The 22,847-nt window shown below is 39.1% G+C and overlaps 1 protein-coding gene across 12 annotated transcripts in view; it reads right to left on the reverse strand.

The window, feature by feature from the left end:
- The window catches only part of NCOA3 (nuclear receptor coactivator 3), a 75,819-nt gene extending 54,496 nt beyond the window's left edge, over positions 1–21,323 (reverse strand). For 5 of the 12 annotated variants that reach the window (XM_052684301.1, XM_052684300.1, XM_052684290.1 and 2 more), the window contains exons 1-2: positions 21,194–21,323; positions 1,574–1,613 (exon numbers count right to left, since the gene is read on the reverse strand). The gene's annotated coding sequence lies outside the window, so the exon portion shown is untranslated. Of the gene's footprint in view, positions 1–1,573; positions 1,614–6,954; positions 7,037–15,330; positions 15,350–20,530; positions 20,550–20,769; positions 21,119–21,193 lie in introns of those variants that run through there. The other 7 variants (XM_052684291.1, XM_052684294.1, XM_052684296.1 and 4 more) reach the window with 6 other exon arrangements.
- Positions 21,324–22,847: the final 1,524 nt, after the last annotated feature.

A 22,847-nucleotide genomic window follows, 5' to 3' on the forward strand; every position in this document is an offset into this window, starting at 1 on the left:
ATTAGTCTGCTAAGCATATCAACAGCTAAGTGATTAGCATCAGTCATATATTTATGCCATAAACTGGAATACATCACCTATCAAGTACAGTCGATAATGTTTTCTTGCCACTAAACACTACACTGACTGCATTTCTATGATAGTACAGCATGCTGACATGCAACTCAAAAGAAAGGAGTTGTTTATGTACAGAGTCAGAATTTTGTATCCCCAAGCCCCATTAAAAAATAGATTTTAATAGAAAAGCCACTATTACTATCTCCAGGCTTGGTATAGCTTTAATATTTTCTGTTTAAAGACAGCTAAATGTTTTTGGCATACATAAACATACATTAAAAAATTCAAAACCTTACCAACACTTTGGCTTCCACCACATTCTGACATAGGTGAAGGCTGTAACTGACAGCATGTATACAGTAACAGGATAAACAGTATAGCATGGAGGGAACTGAAGAACATATAAAACTTAAATCTAATGTCAGTGATTCTGTCTGAATATCAATACCATAATTTAGGCTTTTTCATTGTAGGCAGATTTATGTCAGACAGCATGCTTAGACATGTCTCCATCCAGCCAAGAGCAAAAGTTACCTATCTCTTCTCTCCACCACATACTACTTACCTCAGTGTGGCATTTGTCTGTAAATCATTACTTAAGAACATTTTAACGAGTGCAGCTACCTGAAACAAAACAGTTTTCTGTGCTTAGAGGAGAGGCAATGCAACAGAGAACATTCTCCAAAAGGTTTTCCCTTTACTGTCTCTTTTCATTTTCTTCATTTTGCTCTGACTTTCCCTTACTCTAACCAAGTCAAGGTCACTAAACATTATCACAGGGCACCCTGCTAAACTGCAGAGAGAAGAGGCTGAACTTATTACAAGATACTACCATGAAGAAGGTGCTTCCTTTTCAAGGAGCAAAATTTCACTGAATAGGATATCAACACATGCTATCAGTTTCACTAATCAACAACAACAAGTACAAACTTAACACTCTAATCTCCTGGAGTACTGAAGGCTAAATGGGTTAACACTCCTAGCTATGACCAAGAAACCAAAACCACACCCTGATGATATGCAACACAATGCTCTGGGCCCAAACAGTTTGAGCTACAAATTTCATTTCATCACCACTGTTTCAGAATAACTGTTCTGAGAAAAGAATTTACATCATTGCCTCTTTAAGAAGAAAATGCTGGCATCAGTGACATGAAATTAAGAACTAAAAGCAAATATATACACAGAAGGATGCTAGCACTTCATCCCACTATAACATTCTATAAAATGCAACAACATTCTTTCATGGCCCAGATATCCCCACAATTACGTTAGCCTTAGATCCTACTGAACATAAACACAAAGTCATACCAGACATTTCCTCAAATTTAGTTTAGAGGAGGTGTAAGAGAGCACACCATACAGATAGCTTAAAAAAAAAAGCCGTAAGTCTTATTTTTCTAAGAGAACTGTAATTATCTTCCCTCCTCCAAATTCCCTAAACATCAGCGTTTTCTCTTGGTCACTTCTCACAAATCAAAGTAGCCCAGAGAGTCAAGTCAAACACAAGACTTACCTAGCAGTCTCCTCTCTCCAACAGAAGCTGGTAGGAATGCCTAAAAAGAACAAGGTAAGCATGTCACTGTTTGTGCATACTCTCAAACTTCCCCAGTTTACAAATTTCCTGGTTCTGAAGGACTGCGTTTCCCAGGAGCTGGATTTCTCCTTTATGAGCAAATGAATTTCTTTTTGAACCCATGAGAATCAATACAATATTCAGTGGCAGCAAGTTCTGCAGTTAAGCTCTACACTAACTGAAAATTCCTTTCTTTTATTTTCAACTTTACCACCAGATAATGAAGAGGAAAAAATGAAACGAGTGAAGAGCAAAACACTTTTTTCTTGTTGCTCTTCCATGATACACAGTGTTACACTATATGGGTGTCTTGTAATCTTAAGCAAAAAAAAAAAAAAAGACAACTGAAGTGCTTATGAATCATTTTTAATTCAGAAATTGTTCCACAGAGTTGATGTTAATCTTTGTACTTCTAAGTCCATTATACTTCTTTTATATGGCAAATCTTTATGCAGTAGCTTCGCAAAATTGTTTCAGCGCAGCATATCTGTAAATTAATTAATAAATTGGCAGTTAAATCAGTAAATGAATTTGTACAATGCAAAATAAAGATCCACGCAAAACCAAGCTCAAACACAGAAACAACTTTGAGACCCTACTAACAAACACCTTGCAGTGAAATAGCTGATCTACCGCACCACTTTTATCCAATGCACAAGTAAACATTTGTTTTAGACATTCATAATAAAGACATTTCAGTTGTCTTCAACAATGTATTCTGCCTTTAAAAATCAATTCTTAATACAACTTAGAAATCCTGCATCCACATTTGAACTTGCCATCAAATTTATAAAGAAGCATTTAGATAAAGTATTCAGAATGTAAACAAAGCAATGGCAGAGGCTTTATTTCATAATACACTGTTTATTTCAATACTTTCAATCACTGAGAAACCAACAATACACAATTCACAGTACAATCCTTGTAAAAGCTGGAAAAGATATTAAGGTTCACGTCAAGTTCAATGTGCTCTATTTTTAACTTTAGTCAAGTCCTTGCTCATTAGCAGTAACTTAATAAATAAGTTGCTATAGCAAGTCAGCTTCCTAGCTGCAGCTAGGAATTTATGTGCTTACAAAACACATTTTTTAGCTCAACAAACAAAACAGTTAGTTAGACCCAGAGAGCCAAATCTCCCACTGCCACAGTATATCAAATAAACAGTTATTAATCGCTTCACGAAGCAGTACTTAATTGCTTGATATTTTTCATAATCACTGAGTGCTTAAGTTTCATTACAAAACTTTAAAACAACAACAACAAAAGAACTCTGTACCTCACAGAGAAAGGTAGCCTTACATTCCCATAGTCTGACAGTAGTGGAACAACCCCGTTTGGTGTAATTTTGTAACAGCGAAGTTCCGCACACTGCAGTAGGACTTGCTGTGGGACTTGCTGTAGATGCTTTTTAAAAGCATTTCACAAGGCGGAGGCAACTCATACAGTCTTGTGATTGATTTATTAGGAAAAAATAAAGTTTACATAATAATGATCTGAAAGGAAGACAACACCTTTGAGAACAACATCCTAAGACACATCTGCGTTTCAAATATACTAAGAAATAGGGAAGAAGCATGAGAATGTGCTTATCTTTGAAAGGCAACAAAGTGGTTTTGTGCACTCCTGCACATGGAAGTACCTGATCCACACCATATACAACCTTGTCTGACGGCCAGAACTCATTCAAGAATTGACACACATGGCAAGAAAACATTGGATCCCAAAGAACACTAACAAAACCCAGCATCTTTTTAGCTGCTAAGAGAAAACTGAAGTGCTCAAAATGAGGTGCCAAACTCAGACAGGACTTGTAACAATGACAATAAAAATAACCAAATTTGGCAAGTGGTTACAACACTAAGAACCTGTTTCTCAGCTATTGCTTTCTGAGTCAGATCTAGCACCACATTTAGGATCATTTTCCAGCACCACCTCTACAAACTAAAAATGATTTCTGGAATTACTTCTCTATCCATTTCTATCTTCACGTCTAAAATCATCACATAGAATCAACATGCTCCTAGGACTTTGTGGGCAGACTTCCAGGAGCCTTTCTAGATACACGCCAATAACCACATCTATAAGTTTTTCTACAACAGCCTCTGAAGTTCCTCACGGGACTGAGCCCACCAGTGACATCACTTCCAGGAGCAGTGCCAGGAATGCCCCCAGGAACTCCTGCTTCAGCCACGTCTGGAAGGTATGCTGGGACCAATTCTAGATTCAAAGTTGAATGCAGAAGCACATTTAGAGTCAAAGCCAGACTCTGGCTAAGAGTGGTGAAAACTTGCCATGTGCTTGCTTCAGTCCTTAATCACTTCCATGACAGTGTACCTGCAGTGCTGACTATGCTTTGCTTTAGCTAGTTCTGTAAATCAGTTTTCTTTTTTTCCCTACAGATGTGCTATAGAGGATGTCTGACCTAAAATTCTGGTTTATGAAATACCTGTTTTTCCTAGAGACACAGTGAGCACTGGTAGAAATCACTGCACACTCATACGCTTATGCCAGATACAGAAGGCTTTCAGACCAACAGCAATTGCTGACCTCCTGTACATTTAGTAAGCAGTAACTTTTCTCTGAGGGGGTTAAACAAACTTCTGCTCTGGAGCAGTAAACACTAATCCTGAACTTCACATTTCTAACAGGGCAGCAGTAACTTCATAGACAGAGAAACTGAAAAGTGTGGCAGTTAACTTTTGCATGGAGCAACTTTAGTCACATCTGGAAGTGAGGGAGCAAGAAGAGAATATACAAGTTATCCCAAATGGAAGAAAAAGAAAATATCTAAATTCGAAACAAGAAAAAATACAGCTTCTAAAGGTATTTAAGCACTTCTGTATTCTTTGCTTTATTTGACACTTCATCTGTGTTTTGGCCTTTTATTTCTCTAGCTTCGGCAGGTAGAGGTAGAATCATAGAATCATAGAATCATAGAATCACCAAGGTTGGAAAAGACCTAAAAGATCACCCAGTCCAACCGTTCACCTATTCCCAATAGCTCCCACTAAACCATGTCCCTCAACACAACATCCAGCCTTTCCTTGAACACCCCCAGGCTCGGTGACTCCACCACCTCCCTGGGCATCCATTCCAGTGCCAGGTACATTCTATGACTGAAAGCATTCACATATGGAGTCCCATACTAGGTGGCATTCTAGCAGACTTTTCAGTGAGCTTCTCTTACAGTCAGAATAAGACAAAGCCTGCTAGGTTGGAGACAAATAGATTAGGGAAAAAAAAAGGGAGCCATTTGTACATTTTTTTTTCCCCTATTACAAAGTATTTTTGCTAAGCTCAATTGGTGAATAGTCTTATAAGAGCTGAATGTGTCACATCACATTCTATACAATTTATGTAATGAGTCTTAATACAAATTCTTTCACCTATAAAATACTAGCTAAGACTGTTTGTGGCTAGAATTCTAGTAAGAACTTAAGTAATTACCTAGATCTATCCCAGGGCCCCCCTCTGGTTCTTGAATATAAGGCTGAAATGTACGAGGACCTTCTCTGCACACATACAGAGAAAAGCCAAAGAAGTTTGTGGAATCTCAGCTCTAGAGGTGAAGTCTTTGATTTACAGTGAATATGCTAGAAATGCACTAACACACGAAACAAGTTAGAACAAACCATTTTTCAGTTGTGTTCATTCTTTTTGGTACTGGTCTGTGGAGGGAGGGCTTACTTTTCCTATTTGGTTTCCTATCTATACCTTTGTTTCAGCTGACTTTGCCAGGATCTCACAGGGCTTTCAGTTACTTACATTATTCCGTCGACACTATAAAGCCAGAGTAACTACAGAAGAGAAATACTCCAGTTCATCCAAGTAATAAAATGGCAGTGAGTTTGGTTTTTTTGGTCCATAGTGTTTTGGGGTTTTTGTTTGTTTGATGGAGTGAGTTTCTTTTTAAAAACAAACAAAAAAAACCACCAGTATATTGGAGCTTGTTCTAAATGAATCGGTTTTCGTATGCAATGCTACAGAAATACCTCACTTTATTTGGTGAGGAAGAAAAGCCTGGAAGATTTGCAAGTTTTTTATTATTTAAGAAAAAAAAGTCCAGACTGAATTGGAACTATTAAATAGCAAAGATCCATAACAAGTAACTTTCAGAGGAATTAGTATGACTATAGGAAAGCATCCAAGGTTTTGCTTAAAGTATTAATTTAGAAAGTTGAAACAGCTTTGCTACTGCAAAGTTTTTAGTGACTGAAGCAATTAGCATAGCTAAACTTGAGCCTTTTGCCTAATGCAAGTACATACACTTGAACAAAACATTGTCACTATCCGCCATCTTAGCACATCTAATCTTGTTAAATGATAAGAACTACTTGCATTCTCAAAAAAAGCTCTAATAGCTGTAGAGGCTGCTTCTCTGTTGAACTCTTGGAGAGTTGTTAAACAGGAGCAATATACTGTAACAAACCACGAAGAAAAAACAGTTTTTTAACAGAGCTGACTCACGGCTCTAACCTATCCACTTTCAGGAAGCCCCCACATTAAGTGAAATACAATTGTGACTTTCTCCTCTTAAGCACATTAAGATATGCATTCTATGATGGTTTCTTGTACTGAAATTTGCCTGAATACATCCAAGGCAGCTTTGGAGTTACCTTCTACCAGCCCCGACGTTGCATTCAGCAATAATCTAGTTCAACAATCTGGACAGATTTACCCTGGTACTCAGCACAGGCTAACAAAGCAGACCCAGAGACCCATGCTGTGGTGGCTCAGCTACAGGACTGCACTGAGAGCTTTGGGGTGGTAAGCCTGGAGCTCACATTGTCCTGGTAATTAGTAATGCAAACACCAACCCCAATCTCACAGTAAATACTTCTCTATGTGTAATTTCTCAGTTGTCAGCAAGGACTGCTTATTTTGTAGTCAAGGAACTAAGTGCTTATATATGCCATCACTTTGTATCATGTAGAAAAGACTTTTCTATCACATTCTGGAAGCTTCTATTACAAGGCACAGGTGAAAACACTTCGTTTCTTACTATCACCTCACATTATGATGATACGCTAGTATTTTCATGATATAATGTGTAAAAATTGAATGCTTTGGAGAAGAAAATGAAGACTCTTAGGAAAATATCTTTTACAGACCATCTATAATAGCAGAGATTTCTTAAAAATCTTCTACCACTAATTTGTACATAACCCACACCCTATCCACCCCCTACTGGAGTTTAGGCTTGTTTTACTGTAGGAGGACAGCAATTGTTTGGACTACTGTTATTTTCAGGTCTTACATTTTTATTCCCTCCTTAGAGGTATGCATACCCTGCTAACCATGAAATGGAAGTATCAGCTCACCTGGCTTTTCTGAGCAGCACCAGCAGTACTCCAAGGACACTGGATCTAAAGGCTTTGTTTTCATGGAATAAGGCAGTAGCACAGCAGCAAATGGTGCAAGAAGAAAGAAGAAATCCAAGTTCAAATCAAAAAAGGACAGGGAAGAAAGCACAAAGTAAAAGACCAAATACTGTTCATTTACTCATCAGGTAACCATCCAAAGACAAGGAAACTGAACTTTTTCATTCAAATGAAATGTTAGCTTACTTGATTCAATTTTTTGTATGCGTATGATGCCTTGTAACTTCAGACACAGGATCAAGTTCACAATCAACTCCTTATTTCTGAATTGCTCTGCATTAGACTGAAAATACCTCTAGGGTATTTGAAATTCTTAAATTATACCGAGCAGGACTTGGATGCAAGAATGAATCTGAATGTCCTGTAGCAGAAGCCCTTAAACATAAGCAGCTCTGAATTCTTAGCATAAGAGTTTTCATCACCTCATCTACATTTCCACCAGTGTAGGCAGTTGTTCTGGCACCACAAGCTTTAGGGTTGGTCACCAACTTCCATCCACGTTTTTCAGTTTCTATCAATTCTGTGTTGTTTTGCATTCAAGTAAGACAATTTTTACACGTAATTGATGTCAACAGCTTACATTTCAACTACACTCTGCTTATTCTTTGAGTCTCAAAATATCTGATGGATTAAAACACACATTAAAGAGAACCTCAAACCCAAAATAAAATACTGCTTTGCATCACCACTGCTGCTTTTGCAAAGCACTGATCATTTCCTGAATTACGCTTGGTGTAGATGTTTTACTTAAGCAGCAAGCACTCCAGGCTACAACTGCTGAGTGACCTTGAGACAGCTCACAGAGGTAGTTGCCATGGTAACACCACCAAAGCCTCCATCCTCAGCTGACACCAGGCAGGCACATCCATCCTGCACTGCACTCTCAAAATTGAAGGAAGGAGTCAGACTTTTTATCTTAAGAATTTTTTCAAAAAGATAAAACCAAACTGTGCTGTGGTAGACGCTGCATACTCCATATGAATACATTTAACTGGGGCTATGCAAGTCCACACAGTGCAAGAGTTGAAGTACGCTAACGTAACACACTGCTGAAAGTTGGTTCTACTCTGTGTTAATCCAAAGAAGTCCTGAGGTTGGCAAATGAGTGAAGAAAATCTGCACTATCACAACCTGTTAATTTTTTTCTAAATTCTCTAATACAAATAAATTTTATGGTGCCTTGCTGTGTCCAACTTGGAACAAAAGGGGAAGACAAAATGGATATTTTGCACACTTGGAATATTCCCAGTTTCACCTGAGCAACCTCATCAGCTTGATGCAAGTTTGAAACCAACCTGGAATTAGTTAACAATGTTTCCCAAAAGAGTTTTTCTCCACCTCCTCATGGAGGTCTGGCAGAGCCAGGTGATGTCTCGGATGTAAATAAATATGAAACAGACAGAACTGAAGAGCGCTAGTTAACGGAAATAGTAGAATCACTCCCGTTCAAAGATGATTAACATTAAACGATTAATGAGCATATTTAAGTAGTTAATTACAGAAATCTAGCATTCAGACATAAAAGTTTACTTTAAAACTAAGCTGCACTTGCAAGACCCATCTTTTCCCCTAAACTCCAACAGAAGGGGCCGATCAGATAAGTTTCACAGATTGCTGAGATAGAATCCAAGAGATCCTACCATAAGCAAAACATTCCTGTATTATAATTAGAAACAAGGGTTAGGAGTGTTCTGCCTCAGAGAAAGTCAGCCAACGTCATGGGTTTGCACTTACCATAAAGGAAAACATTTGTGCAGCCTCTGTACCAGTGGTATTGCTACCAGTGAGGACATACACTTTAGAACAGGCTTTTGAACACTAATCTCAAGAGAGTGGTTCATAGTTAATTCAGTCAAGCATCTGCCCTGAAACCTGGATGAGCTCCTCTATCCCTAACCTGCAACCTAAAGGAATTAACCTACAGACCCTGCTAAGCTTTCTTAACTCTCTAGATCTTTGCTCAGAAGAAAGAGAAGGACAAAGGTGAAAAAAGATCTCCATGAAGCCTGCAATACTATATATGCTCTACAAGAGACGACACTTCAATAAAGAACACAACTTACCAAGTGTTAGTGCAGTAAAAGGACTTTTTTTTTTTTAAGATAGCTTGAAAGAAAGTAGCAAGAATTTGCAAAAAAGAAAACAAGTAATGTTTTTCTGTAATTTCAAGGGGGGAAGAATACAAAATTTCATCCACATGTCATCTCCATTCAAACGACACACCTTACTAATTGTGAAGTTCATGATGTAGCTTGTGTTTAGGCAAATTTACAGGGGAAATTCAAAGGAAACACCTTCTACACAATATACACTATTGTAGGGTGCTTCAGTTTAAGAAAGTCTAAATAGAGAATGCTTTGGAAGCACAGAAAGTAAGGAATTACAAGCTGTCTCTGAGCATGCTCCTTTGCTGAAATGCTTCCCTAAAACATATCTCAATCTAATTCACAGCCACTCAGTAAGACTTTTCATACTTATCTGTCAACACTCCACTCAAACTCACACAGATCTCATTTTATTACCTAAAAAAATGATACTGAGTTAACACACAATTAGCATTAAATATCTTTTTTTTTTTTTTTTTGGTCCTGTTCAAAACAAGTTTAAAACAAAGTTGAGGAAAGAATAAAAGCACACTGTCCCCCTGCCAGAAGAGCTGCACACCATTTAATTTTGAACTACCTAGAAATATCTGCGTCTCCCTTTCACATATTCTCTCACTTTCAGAGATCTCAACACCTGTAGAATTTGTATCTTCAGATATGGTGCTCTGCGGTGTGTTTGGTTTTTTTACATAGGCAGTGAAATCCAGAAGTCTGATGCCTGATTGAACCTTTTCATATAGTTCGGAGTTCACGCATCTTCCAGTGCTACAGACAGTAAGGTACAAGCTCACACTACAGCACCTGTCAGCATACCCACTAACAGGAGCTCCCTTCTATCTGGCCATGTATTTCTAAGAAACTGCATCACGGTGTTTTGGTTTGCTGAACTCAATACCTGAGGTTTCTAATCACTGAAATTTGAGCAGCGTTGCCCACTGTGGTAAGAAGAGCAGACAATGCAATCACCGAGAGAGCAGAGCTAACAGTGCAATTAAGATACAAGAGGTTTGGTTTTACTCTGAAGTTACATGAGTAGTAGTTTTTAGCTCCCTGGAATGAAGTAGCATCTGTTATGTATATGCAAATATAGCTCAAAGAAAGTACAAAAGAGAGGACTTCAATATTACTCTGTCCCTGCACAAGTTAATTACTTTATCAGAAAGGATCACACATTGTACTACTGCTTTATTGCTGCAGTATCACATAAACTAAAGAAAATACAGAACCCTATATTTCACCCTCAAAAGAACTGATAAAAGTTAACATGCAACTGAAAAAGAAAAAAAATATGGATAGAACACAAGAAGGAAGTTCCCAGACAACATTAATACAACATTCCACAATGCCCTCAACCCAAAGGAACACCAGCTATTTTGGTGACAGGTAACAACAAAAAGGCCTCAGCTAAGTTTCTTTTGGTGGCCTGCAAACACTGCTACCCTGGCTCAGACAAGTATTACTTGAGATTGATCACCTTATGAATTCTCATTAATGTGTCACCAAGATGGTTGTAGTCTAAAATAGACCTGAGTCCCATCACTCTGCATACAAGCATAGACAGACTCATTTAGAGAAGGGCTCATAAGAACACTGGGTATGTATCTATTTAACAGTAGCTTCTTAGCAGAAACGTATTTGTAACAGCCCTCAGCTTTGCGCGTAGTTATTTACTGTACCTAGCTGCACAGCTTAACTTTGGAAGCAGCTTAAACCTAGACATGAAAAGCACTCCTACTATAAGGTAAGATACATCCATACACAAACTTTGTTCTGTACTGTCTTGTTGACCTTCTTTCTCATTTTGTTTCCATCTCCACAAAACAAATTTTCAGACTTAAAACACAATTTTAATTTTATAGACGTGAAAGCTGCATCTGAAATGACAGCTCAACAAGAGATAAAGTTCTGATGCTACAGTTCATTTAGAAACAAGCATCACCAACTATGAGAGATATTTATAGTTCTTAGAGTTCTACATTGAGGTTAAAGACATGAAATCTTTACCACCTACAAAGAATCAGTCAACTTCAACAGCACAGGAGAAACAAACAAGAGAAAGCTTTTCACAACAAATAGTAACAGAATATATTCTAATCCTACTGACCTGTTAAGCCTTTCAACACTAGGCTCTATGAGATGAAGATACTCATTTTCTGAATCTCTAAAGAAGTGATCTGATAGATTAGTTCTACCTCAAAAGAGCATTATAGCAGTACTTACCCTTTCAGTAGATCAATAATTCAGTAATATCTATACACACCACACTGGCAACAAATCCATATCAAGTGTTTGCAAGTTTCTCAACATCAGCTTCCAGAACAGCACTGAATTTATCTACTGAATACCTCCTGACTTGAATGAAAATGATTTTCCAATTCTGACACCATAGATCAAAAACTGTCAGAAATAATGTGTAATTATTAAAACTACCAACTCTTCCTGGTAAAAAATCCAAGACAGATGAATGGTGTTGAACTTCTACCTCCAGGTATCTCTTGTATCTCTCCTTTTTATAACACAGTTTCAGAGACAGCATCTTACAGGACCTCCATTTGGTTTTCACTTTACTAGACTGTGGCTACTGGAGTCTCACCCCCTCTATTCCCTTGCACTGGAAATTATATCTGTGAATTGGAGGGTAAACAGAAAGCCACACCATAGCTGGGTGGGTTTTGTTGAGTTCAGGGACTTGGGGGCATTTTTCTTTCCCCTATTTCCTGTTACTTCCTTAGGAGGGACAGTAACAGCAATCTTCAGAGATCTGATTCAATGGAATCAGTTTGCTGACTACAAAAGCACCAGTCTTAGAGCAAGAGGACAGGTATGAGAAAGGAGTCACAATAGCCCTGACTGGCCTGAGGTGCTGTGGAAGTGCAGTGCACAGCATCAGGAAGACAGCATTGCACAGGAATGCATTTAAAGGCTTCTCATTTTGTATTTTCAATTAGTATTGCAAAGAAGTCCGTTTGTTGCGATGTTACTTGCTTTTTTCACAATACATCACCTTAGCTCTCACTCCACTATTTAAGCACAGCACAAAAAAAAAAACCAAAAACATAAGGGATTCTTTATGCTCTAACACAAAACAACACAGGTCAACAACGCATATCTGCTGCGACAGAAAGACAAGGCACATTCAACATACAGAGTTGTCTAGTTCTTGCAGAAAGGTCAGGAAGCCTTTTTGTAAACAAGAATTTAACTGAGAAGAGCTTCAAAGTAGAAAAAAAGACTGAAATTGTAAAGCCCTTTAGTTTCACTTCCACCAATGCATATGAAGCTACAGTAATTTTACAAATAGCCAGTAAACAGGTTTAAAAGTTAGCTGTTTTAAAGAAGAATGTGATTAGTGCAGGATATTTTTGTTAGCACCTTGGTTCCTTCAGTAGATCAAAGATAATGACAATTAAGATCTCTAGTAACAGGCAGTCCTTACTCAAATTAAAACTGGAAGCAAGAAACACCTGACAGCGATCAGCCAGTAATAGAAACAGTTACACTGTAAAACAAGAAATTGAAGGCAAGATTAACATAATCAATCACTGGCATCCAGCACATGTTTGGGTTACACACATCCTTACGCATCAGATTATTATTTTTTTTTTTTTTTAATGAAAATACATTTGCAGGGAGCATTCACTCAAGAAGTAGCTTGAAGTTTTAGTCAGAATGAAACTCCTAACTGAAATTCCAGCAACATAAGTAGGCCTGCATGTTATTAAAGGAAATAGTGGAAAATTTCACAGGCTGACATCCAAAATGTCTGCGGTTCCTGTTCATATTTCTCTCTACTTGCAAAGCAGCTATTAGAATAGAGTTTTGTGTGAGCATGTGTGTGTGCATGCTCGTCCTGGAAATTTCCACAGCTTTAAATAACCTTTAAAAAGCTTTCTTAAACATACAGCTAAAACAATGCTAAGATTCCTGCCTAGACAGAAGCCTTAAAATAAGTACAAGTTTAATTGACAAAAAGCACTGCTAACACTGGAAAAAAATGGAAAACTTTTCTCATACACCAATAGCATTGCTTGGCCCATCTGTAGCATCACACTACATATTCACCTCTTTATGGAGGTCATTTGAGGTCCAGCTACAAACAGACAGGCAAGGGAAGATGAAGCAGTTCACAATAATGCAACAGAGGATGACATCACAAGTTGTCCTGTCCCTAACCAATGACAGCTCTCTTTGCATTTCCTCAAATCTCCACTTACACCTCACAGGATCCGAGTCTTTCCCCCTACTGCCTTTGTATGATCTCTAATATGGCCAATATCAATCTGGCAAGTTAGCTTGTGCTGGCTCTATATCTCACCTCCACAAGTCTTAATTAAGAGCTACAGATATGCATCATCAGAAGATAAAGAGCTTCAAGAGAAAACCCACAGGTGTAATGTCTTCAAAAGCTACTCCAGCCTATGCAGATGCTTTCTTTTGTCAGATCAAACGAGCCTTCCTCTTAAGAGGGAGGGGTGAAATGGACATCCAAGGTTTAAGAGGCACTGTGTAATGAAGAGGACAATTTGCAGATAAAGTACTGTTTTGTTGCATTTAGAGCTCTTATTAAATATATACTTTAAATGTCAATTAGGCAAGTAGTTAAAACAGATTCTCTCTCTTAGTTATAACTAGCCAAACAATTGGTATAACTACTGGCTAAAAGGATCTATCTATAAATACCTAACAGCATTACCTGAAATGTGGTCCTCTAGTAGGCTATGTGCACAGGTCTGTCCATTGAGCCACACTTCCCCATTGTGACCATCAGGAAAGCTTCCACAGAAGACGAAGAAAGCAGAAGAGAGAGTATTACAGCAGAGTATGCTGCTATGTGTGCTTCAGTACAGTGCAGATGGAAAGAGCATGAAAGGAGTGGAACAAGGGCCACAATTCTCTGGTTTTGTTCAACCAACTTTATGTAAAAAGTTACGACATGAACAGACAAGGTCTTTGGCACTGGTGAAAAAAAAAACTTTGTTTTAGATCTTTCCTTCAGGATGGAGCTGATAAGAATGCTAAGAATGGACAACCATTTTAAAGCCACCATCGTGAATAAGAGGAAGAAATGACTTTAAACTTTCATTTCCTCTTCCATAAGCTTCCAAGAAACAAGAAATACAGCATTTCCATGTACTAATTGTGTGCACACATACACATTCAACAGTTGTCTACAAGGAAGTTTCAGAAAAGTTAATCCACATAGACTGCATTACCTGATGCCTACACACACAGACGGTTCAAAGCAGCTCTTAAGTGCCCCTCTTCCAGGACTTGCCTGAAGCAAATGTGGTGAAAGCAACTCAGATATTTGACAAAAACAGAACGTTAACTACTTGATCCATTCCATAGGACAATCAGCACAATGCTAGAATTACAAATGCAGAAGCAAAAACAGCGCTGTCTCTGCTTTAGGTTTTAGTTCTTTCAAGTGATGCAGAATAACAAAAAAAAAAAAAAAAGTAACAAAACTTATCTTGACAGACTATTTTGAACCAGTAAGTTTCCTCAAAACACTGGAGTATGGAGAATATGTACATCGCATTTTAGGTTGGTTTTCTTTGGCACACAAATAGTTTACTTCTGCATTCTGCTTAACTTCTCTGTGATTAGATAAAGCAGCAAACCATCCCTCCCCCTCTTTCTACTCACTGCTGTATTGCCTCCCTGGTTCAATCACTCTGGGATGTTTCAGGGAGACAGTGCTGTTATTAGATGTAAGGTAGCCATAGAGAAAATATAGAGCAACACAGTCTAATTGCTGTATTTGAGTTCTTAAGTGTGCATGGTTTCTATCACTTAAAGCAAATTCTAACTGGCTTACTAGGTGCTTCCCAGAACAGCTTTCTCAGATTCATGCAAACTCAGAAAGCATTTGAAAAACTTTACTGATTACACATCACTCATTCAGAAGTGAAACAGAAGTTGGTTGGATTACACTGATCAAGTTCTACATGCAATTGACTGAACTTATCAGTATTTGACTAAAAAGACATTGAAAATCCACGCAGCATTCGGGTCCTCTCTACTTTTATTCAAAAACAAATTAAAAAACCACTGAGGTCTAATGACCAAAGTGAGCCATTGCTCACATAGGTCACAAAGGAAGACAGTCTATAGAGCAGAGAAACTTTGTCCTCATACAATTTCACACGCTACAATTCACTCATGCATCACCGTAAGTAAACAATAAATTAGAATCCTTAGAGCTTACCACTCGTTTGCAAATGCAAAGCAGGGATAGCTGATTTGTCTCATTATGCTCCAACATTTCATATCTCATGCTCCAGCTAAAGCTCAGAGCAGTGACAGACCTGATATAGAATAACAAGAATTTAGAGGGGAAAAAGTTGGGAAAAAAAAAACCCCAAACCTACGTTTCCACTGTAAGCTTCCACTGCTTAGGCATTCTCTGACTTAGTGTCTATCTTCAGAAACGAAACATTTTCTTGTGTTTCTCCCCAAGATTATTTCCTCATTTTAAGTCTTCATTAAAAATGAGACTCCAAAAACATCTCCAAATAAGACTGCAACAGTAGTCTTGCAGTGGTTGGTGCTAATGAGTCACCATTTGTGTTGGCCTTGCATAATAAGTACAAGTATTTACCTACCCACGTGTGCAGCTCAGAAAAGCATGCAGTAAAGAGACAGCTTGATTTTATCATGGAACCATTGGTACTAAGTTTCAGCACTGCATCATCTGGTAGTCTTCTTTAAGGAAAAAAGTCCAGAACATAACTTGCAAGTTACATCTTTAAAATACATATACAGACACTAATTTTCAAGTTTGTCACAACAGTTAAAAGAGTCCAGGTTTCTAGAAAAACAAGACAGTTTAAGTCTCCACAGTGATACATAATTCAAAATAATGGACTTAACAAGCTAACTTTTAACAGCACTAACCATCAGCAGAGGACATTCCACACTTCATACTTACTGCCTTTGCCCTTTGCATATATGCACCACCCAAAGTGATTCTCGGAGTTACTGAAAACTATGAGCTCTGTTAGGGAAGAAAAACCTTAGAGCTTGATAAAGCAACTGATTTTCAAGAATAACAGAGGCAAAAGTTGAGTTGCCTAAGATATCCTTACTGGGACAAACTCTTTAACCTTCAGAACGTTTCTGGAAGGCTGGAAATCGGCTCATGTTCACCATTTTACAACTCCATGAGTTTCTTCTAAACTGCAGAGGGAGGCAGAACCTACATGGTGTTTCCTGCCTAATCAAGAGAAAAAGCTAAAACAGAAGAGCTACATGATAAACAAGTAGTAGGTAATAGTTAATAATTTTGTATTTACAGAACAATAAACCAACAGCATAATATTTGCATATTTCTCCATTTTGTAAAGATCTGCAGGACTAAGTCTTTAATTTATTCCCAGGAAAATGAAAAGCTTTCCTAAAGTGGCTCATGATTACATCTTACATCAGCCTTTAAACCATACACTTTCAAAACACAATATTAGCAAAGAGATTATCCAATAATCTACCCCATGTGTTTTTTTTCCAACTGGCACGCAAAAAGAAACTTTCAAATATCAAAGCCAACAGTCTCCTGATATAGCAAAGAGCAGGAAGCACTTCTTACTCTACAGGAGCAACAGTCTGAGGTTACCAAACCTTCTAAGCTTTCACTGTAATAGAAAGTAGTCTGATGAGAGCCCAAGCAGGATTTCCTCTGACCAAATTTCTAGCTGTTTAGGCACAACAACATCAGAAACAGAGAATCTGCAGCCTACATTAACTCAACTAAATGCTCTTGATAGAGAGCACTGAGGTTTAGTTCTCCCAGCCCTGGCTAGAAAGTCTCAACAATCCCATGGCTCAGAGAGAAAACTACAGTAAAATCATGGGCTGAAGAAAAAAATAAAAGGGATTTCCGCTGGGAAAAAATAATGGTATTTGTTGAACGGAACACAGTCCATTCTTAATACTTGGATATCTGTTTGTCATTGAGAAATATCTGTATGGCCTGTTGAATAAAATCAGGCCATAAAAGAAATATCATTTGTACTGTCTATTTTGCTGAGAGAAAGCTTTTGGGGACTACAAAAACCACTATCTCATCCTGTTCATACGTAGTCCTATGGAGATACTACCCAAACAGAGCAAATCCCCACCAGCCAGTCTCTTCTGTAGTCAAAAGATCCCTACAGACTGAGAACAGGAGAAAAAAGGTACTTCTGCCTTTTCTTTCTGCCCTATCCCACCCAGTTCCCCTACTATCACTAGCAATGAAAAGAAACAGCACTTGTAACTACCTGAGAGACAGGTGAAATGCACTGGATTGATAACATTTTCAGCCATGCAACCTGTTTCAGTGTTCACTTCTTAGAAGTAGACGACATTTTCTCATTTCCAGGCAACAAAGAAGAAAAAAATCCTCATAACTCAGAACAACCCATGCAATTGTATATATACATAAAAATATATATAAACTTGCCATGAAAATAAGTCTCTAAAACACCATCTAAGCGTACCTGTTGTATCGAATTATCACACTCCATGGCTCTGACACATCCCAACATGCATGGAAGTGTAGAAACAGTACAAAGTATAGGCTTTGTGACAAAATCTCATGCTCAGCTGAGGCCAATGCAGGTGCTAGTCATTATGGCCAGCAATATAAGAGTTATATTGTTCCTCTCCTCCCTCTCCCCCACTTTCAGGTGCAACTGATAAATCAGGGCAGAACTGTTACGTAATTTAGCCACATGTATAACAACTTTGACGAAAAAATTGCTTGCCCTGACCTAACAATTATGAGATTTTCTGGAAAATTTTCACTGTTTCAGGTTTCCAGAATATTCTTGGTCACAAAATGTAATTATAATGGTGTTAGGCTTGAAGTCATGACACTATCCATGCCTGTAGCCTTTAAAAAAAAAAAAAGCAACAACCCATAACTTGATGACTGGAAAGTCTTTAAAGTTTCCAACAGGGCAATGATCCATAACCTAGCAAAGAACATTCAGCAAACAGCTGAAGCACACCTGACAAGAACTTACATTTAACAGAGAAGGTGACAAAGGTGGAAAAAAATAAACAAACCCACAACGTGCACACAAAGTCAGGGAACAAAAAGATTTAAAGGCAGAGAGATAGCCACAAAGCTGGCCTTACCACCTCCATCCTAAGCTGTCTGCACTAAGAAGCCTGAGTCCCCAGCATAAGAAAAAATGGGCAACAAAATCTCTGGTGGTCCTTCTTTCTTAAGTAGAATGCTGCATTAAGCAACTGTCCTTTTCTTAACTCCATATAACGTCAGAAATGGAGGTGGCTGTACATCACAAAGAAAAAAAATCTGCATCTACATCTTAGAAGCACAGAACCTCACCAACAGCGATTCCACATACTTCATGCAAAAAACTGAAATTCCCTTGTGAGATTGAGTTAGGAGGCAAGTTAATTTTGTTCCGATTCAAGGACAATTAGCTTACTGATAACTGCCAGCTAAAAATAAAAGTCACCCATTAAATTAAAAGCATTAAAGTAACAGAGTGTAAGTACATCTCCAATTTTCATGGGATGAAAAGGAATTTGATGTACCTTCTCCTAACTAAATGTAACATTAAAACTACTACGGAATGTTTGTCCTGTGATTTTAATCAGTAAGTTACATTTCTTCTCAGCTGACTCTTCCTACACTACATTTAGAAATGTCAATAGATCTAGTTGCAGAAAAAAAGCACACAGACATATTGCCATTTCAATTTAGGTATTCTTCACCATCCTCCCATATCCTAGGCAATTCTTCCCCTCCTCCCGTCTTTCAGTATTAAGAAGGAAAACAATATTTAAGATATTCCAAACAGTCACCACTGCCAAGCTTCCACGAACACAATGCAGAATATCCTATATCATACAGTTATTCGAGATCACATCTTCAAGGGAGGCTCATTTAAATGCAGGAGTTGAAGCAACCTCCAGTGTCAGACTAAAGCATCCAAGATCATTTTACATGCTATCAATGGCTTGATTTCACAGACAAATATAACCGAGATGCCCTTTTTTTTTTTTTTTTTTTTTTATCAGAGGTAGGGTTCTTCTGTTTATTTCAGCTTTTTTGTTTGTTTCTTTTGTTGTTTTAAATAAAACAAACCTCTTCTATGCAGCTTTAACACAGAATTTAATCATGAGGGTATCGACTAGGATTTCTTGTTTGGTATTTGTGGGAAAAACAAACCACAGCCAAAAGATAGCACTGTATTGTAGAATGCATTTTTATCTCAGCTACACATTAGTCTGAATGATACTGTGCAAAAAAATAAGCTGACAATGCAAACTTCTAAATTAATAAATCCAAAACCAGAATGAACTAGGGTTTCAAAAGAATTAAAGAAATCAACTCAGATGCCCACATAAAAGCAGATTGGAAATAGTATGCTGTCATCAGGGAAGGCACTTAAAGCAAAGCAGAATACTGGGTTTATTCTGCCTGCCATAACTTCCCTTACCTATCATCTCCCAGCCTCTAGCATGACAGCAGCAAATCCACTGTTATGAAATTAAAAGGTATACAAGTAATAATAACAGACCTGCATGAAATTCACTGCAAGTGTCAGAAAAGAAAAAGCCTGTTACAACAACTGCTAACAGCAAATAAAATGACTATACGTTATGCAATGTATAGCTATTAAATAAAAAAAAAAAGCAATTTGGTCAGTTTCCTTTAAATTCAGACTCTTATGCTAGGACTTTCAAGCAGATATTGCTTGTGACTATGAAGTAATCTTGTATTTTTATTCAGAACACACACATCTTCATCTCCTGTATAGCAACTCACTACTATACATATTTTTTTAATAGTGGTGACTGATTTAAAATTTTCCTTTTAACTATTTTATAGAGATTCTATAGATACTTTCACACTTCCAAACATGCTTCAGTCTTGTCTCATTATTCCAGATAAAAATTAAACATATCTTTTATCTGTAAGTCAAGAGGAAACATTAAAGGATGAAAAAGATATTTTTTCCCCCTTAACAGGTATAGGAGGAAGGAGACACTACCTGAATTAAAGAGACAGAGTTGAAGCTACTCACTAGATGAGCTGACAAAGCAAGCAGCTTCTCTTTTAAAAGAAAACCTCAGACCATGCACAAAACTGGGAGCAGAAACCACAAACAGAACCAACTTTAGAACCAAGGAGGACTCTGGGAACTATGTCAACCTCAGACATCCCCACCCATATTCACCCCACTTATGCCACAGAATCACCAACACCTCGTTCAGACAGCAGACCGTGATATCACACAATTTTTTAAAAAAAGTTTTCTCATCTCCATTTATCAACATCAGCTGCAGAGCAGAAATGAATAAAGAGGCCATAGAAATCAACCTTTCATTTCCAGCATTTCTCATCCTTTTCGTTATTACTTGAGACAAGAGAAGTCACCTCTGAAACTTACCCAGGCTACAGGACGATCAGAAGCAGAATGCAGATAACAAGGTCTCTGGAACCGCCTCTGTGTCAGACAAACCCAGCTGAATGGCAGACGGGGCCATTCCAACCCAGGTACGACACCCAAACACACCTCCTGCCCAGGCTGAGGAGCGCAGGGTCACACGCTTCTCAACATAAGTCTCGGGAATCTAAAGCGATCCCGATTCTCTCGGCGTTACGCGAGGAACCTCCACCCAAACTCACCTCGCTCAGATACGCATCGCACAGCGCTACGGGAAGGCTCCCGCCCAGCACAGCAGCCTCCGACCGCTGCCTCAGGAAAGCCTCCGAACTACACGCAGCGCCGAAGTTACAATGGTTGTAAAGAGGCAGAGGCATTCGCGCGCCGCCTTGGGAATGCTCTCAGCCCCCGACCTCAGCAGGGATGGCTCCCTCACACAGCCCGGCTGCGCGCCCCGTCCTCCTCCCCTCGGGGAGACACCTCCACGCTGGGGAGGGGGAGAGGGAGGAGAGCCGCCCCTCAGGGCCAGCCCCGAGCCGCTCCTTCCCCGGCGAGGGGCAGCCCGCCTTCCGCAGCCCGGTCCCACCCCGGCACTGGGAGCAGAAGAACGAGAACCAGAACTCTCCTCCCTCCGCTCGTCGCTCCCTCCCTCCAAACCCCGCTCACCTGGGAAAGGAGCCAAGGCGCAGCTCCGTCCCCGTCTCCCCCTCGCTCAACCTCTCGCCGCCATTTTCCTCGCTGCCTAGATTTAAATAGGAACCAGCCTCCCCGAGCGGAGCCACCGGGCGGCGCGGAGCACTGTGGGATCTGTAGTGCCCACGAAGCCCGCCCCTCCGCGCGCTGCATCCCGGTACTCGTAGTGCCGCTGCGTGCCGGCGGCTGGGCGGGGGCTGCCTCGCAGCGCCGGCCGCGGGAGCGCCCCGTGCCGCCGTGGGCCCGGCCCTGCCGCCTTTGCCCTTGCTGTGCACAAGGGTTGTGCACACAGCCCCTGCTGCGCTGCGGCTGTGAGGGGACTATGGGAAGTCGCACCGAGGCGGGATTTAATAGAAGTATTTTTTATGCTGAAGGATTAAAATACGATAAGGTGCCGGTCCTGCACGCAGCTCTCAGTCACAGCTATGGCATGTTTGTGGAGGACTTGCGATACCAAGCACAATCTGCTCGGTTTCAACAGGGAAAAAAACAACGTCTGTTGAAGCAAATGTTCAATGTAATGCAAACAGATTGGAATGAAGTTAAAATGAACATAAATAGCATCAGTTTTTACTTCAGCTATATGGAGGCACAGTTCTGAAGCTAAATGACAGCACTGCTTGCTGGGCACCTATAAGGCAGAACACAAGGAGATGGGACAGGGACCCACAAAGCATCACCTCCAACCCGACTGCAGGAGTCTTACATTCAATACTTTTTTTAGAACCAGAATTTAAAACATTCCAGACCAAAATGAGCTGTGTGGAGAACATGGGATACGTGTCAGCTACTCAAAGCAGCCATATGAAAAGGCCCTTATCAAGTTGAAGTTTATAGTGTGAAATAATGGAACTGGCTTAAGTCCTGCCATCTCCTCATACAGAGTTCACTACAGGCACAACTGGTATTCAAGATGGAAAAACAAATAAAGCAATTAAGTATGCCTTCCCATAATTCCTAAATCAATACATTAAACTAGCGTTGGGCACCTATGAGTAAGTTGCTATTATGTGAGACTTCAGCTATCTCTAAAACAAATATTAGAAAACCAAGCAAATCTAGAGATGAAACAAATCAGAATATGCTCAAATTCTGAAGAAAAAAAAACAAAACAAATTTGACCTTAGATTTTACTTCGTCATTGAATTACACAAGAGCTTCAAAATTTTAAGTGTGTGCTTCTAATTGCGAATTCAATTTTAACCAACTGGTAGAGATTCCTTATCACAATATCAACAAATAAGGAAATAATTCATGTTGTTAGGGTACCTTAAATGAAGTGAGGTCCTGTTGCATCTCCTGAGAGCACAAGATCTGCTACTTAACAATTCTATTTCTTTCAAGTAATGTTTCCTGCAGGGTTCTCTCCTTCCACTGTGAATTACAAGAGAGCATTCATCAGGGCAAGAACAAGAAGTGAGCAGGGTGTGATAAGTTAATGATAGTATGCAATAACACTGGAATTTACTTCTGCTGGTTTTTCATTTGGGCAGACTGCATATTCTTCATATTTCTTACATATAGATCATAAGGTCTTTGAATTACACTTACTGCATTTGACATCTTGGACTCAGCACTAATCAGAACTTCACGTGTCAATACAGTACAAATACTGTGGGTTTTTCTC

This window comes from Tympanuchus pallidicinctus, unplaced genomic scaffold, assembly GCF_026119805.1.
Source record: "Tympanuchus pallidicinctus isolate F22 unplaced genomic scaffold, pur_lepc_1.0 scaffold20, whole genome shotgun sequence".
Classification (NCBI taxonomy): Eukaryota; Metazoa; Chordata; class Aves; order Galliformes; family Phasianidae; genus Tympanuchus; species Tympanuchus pallidicinctus.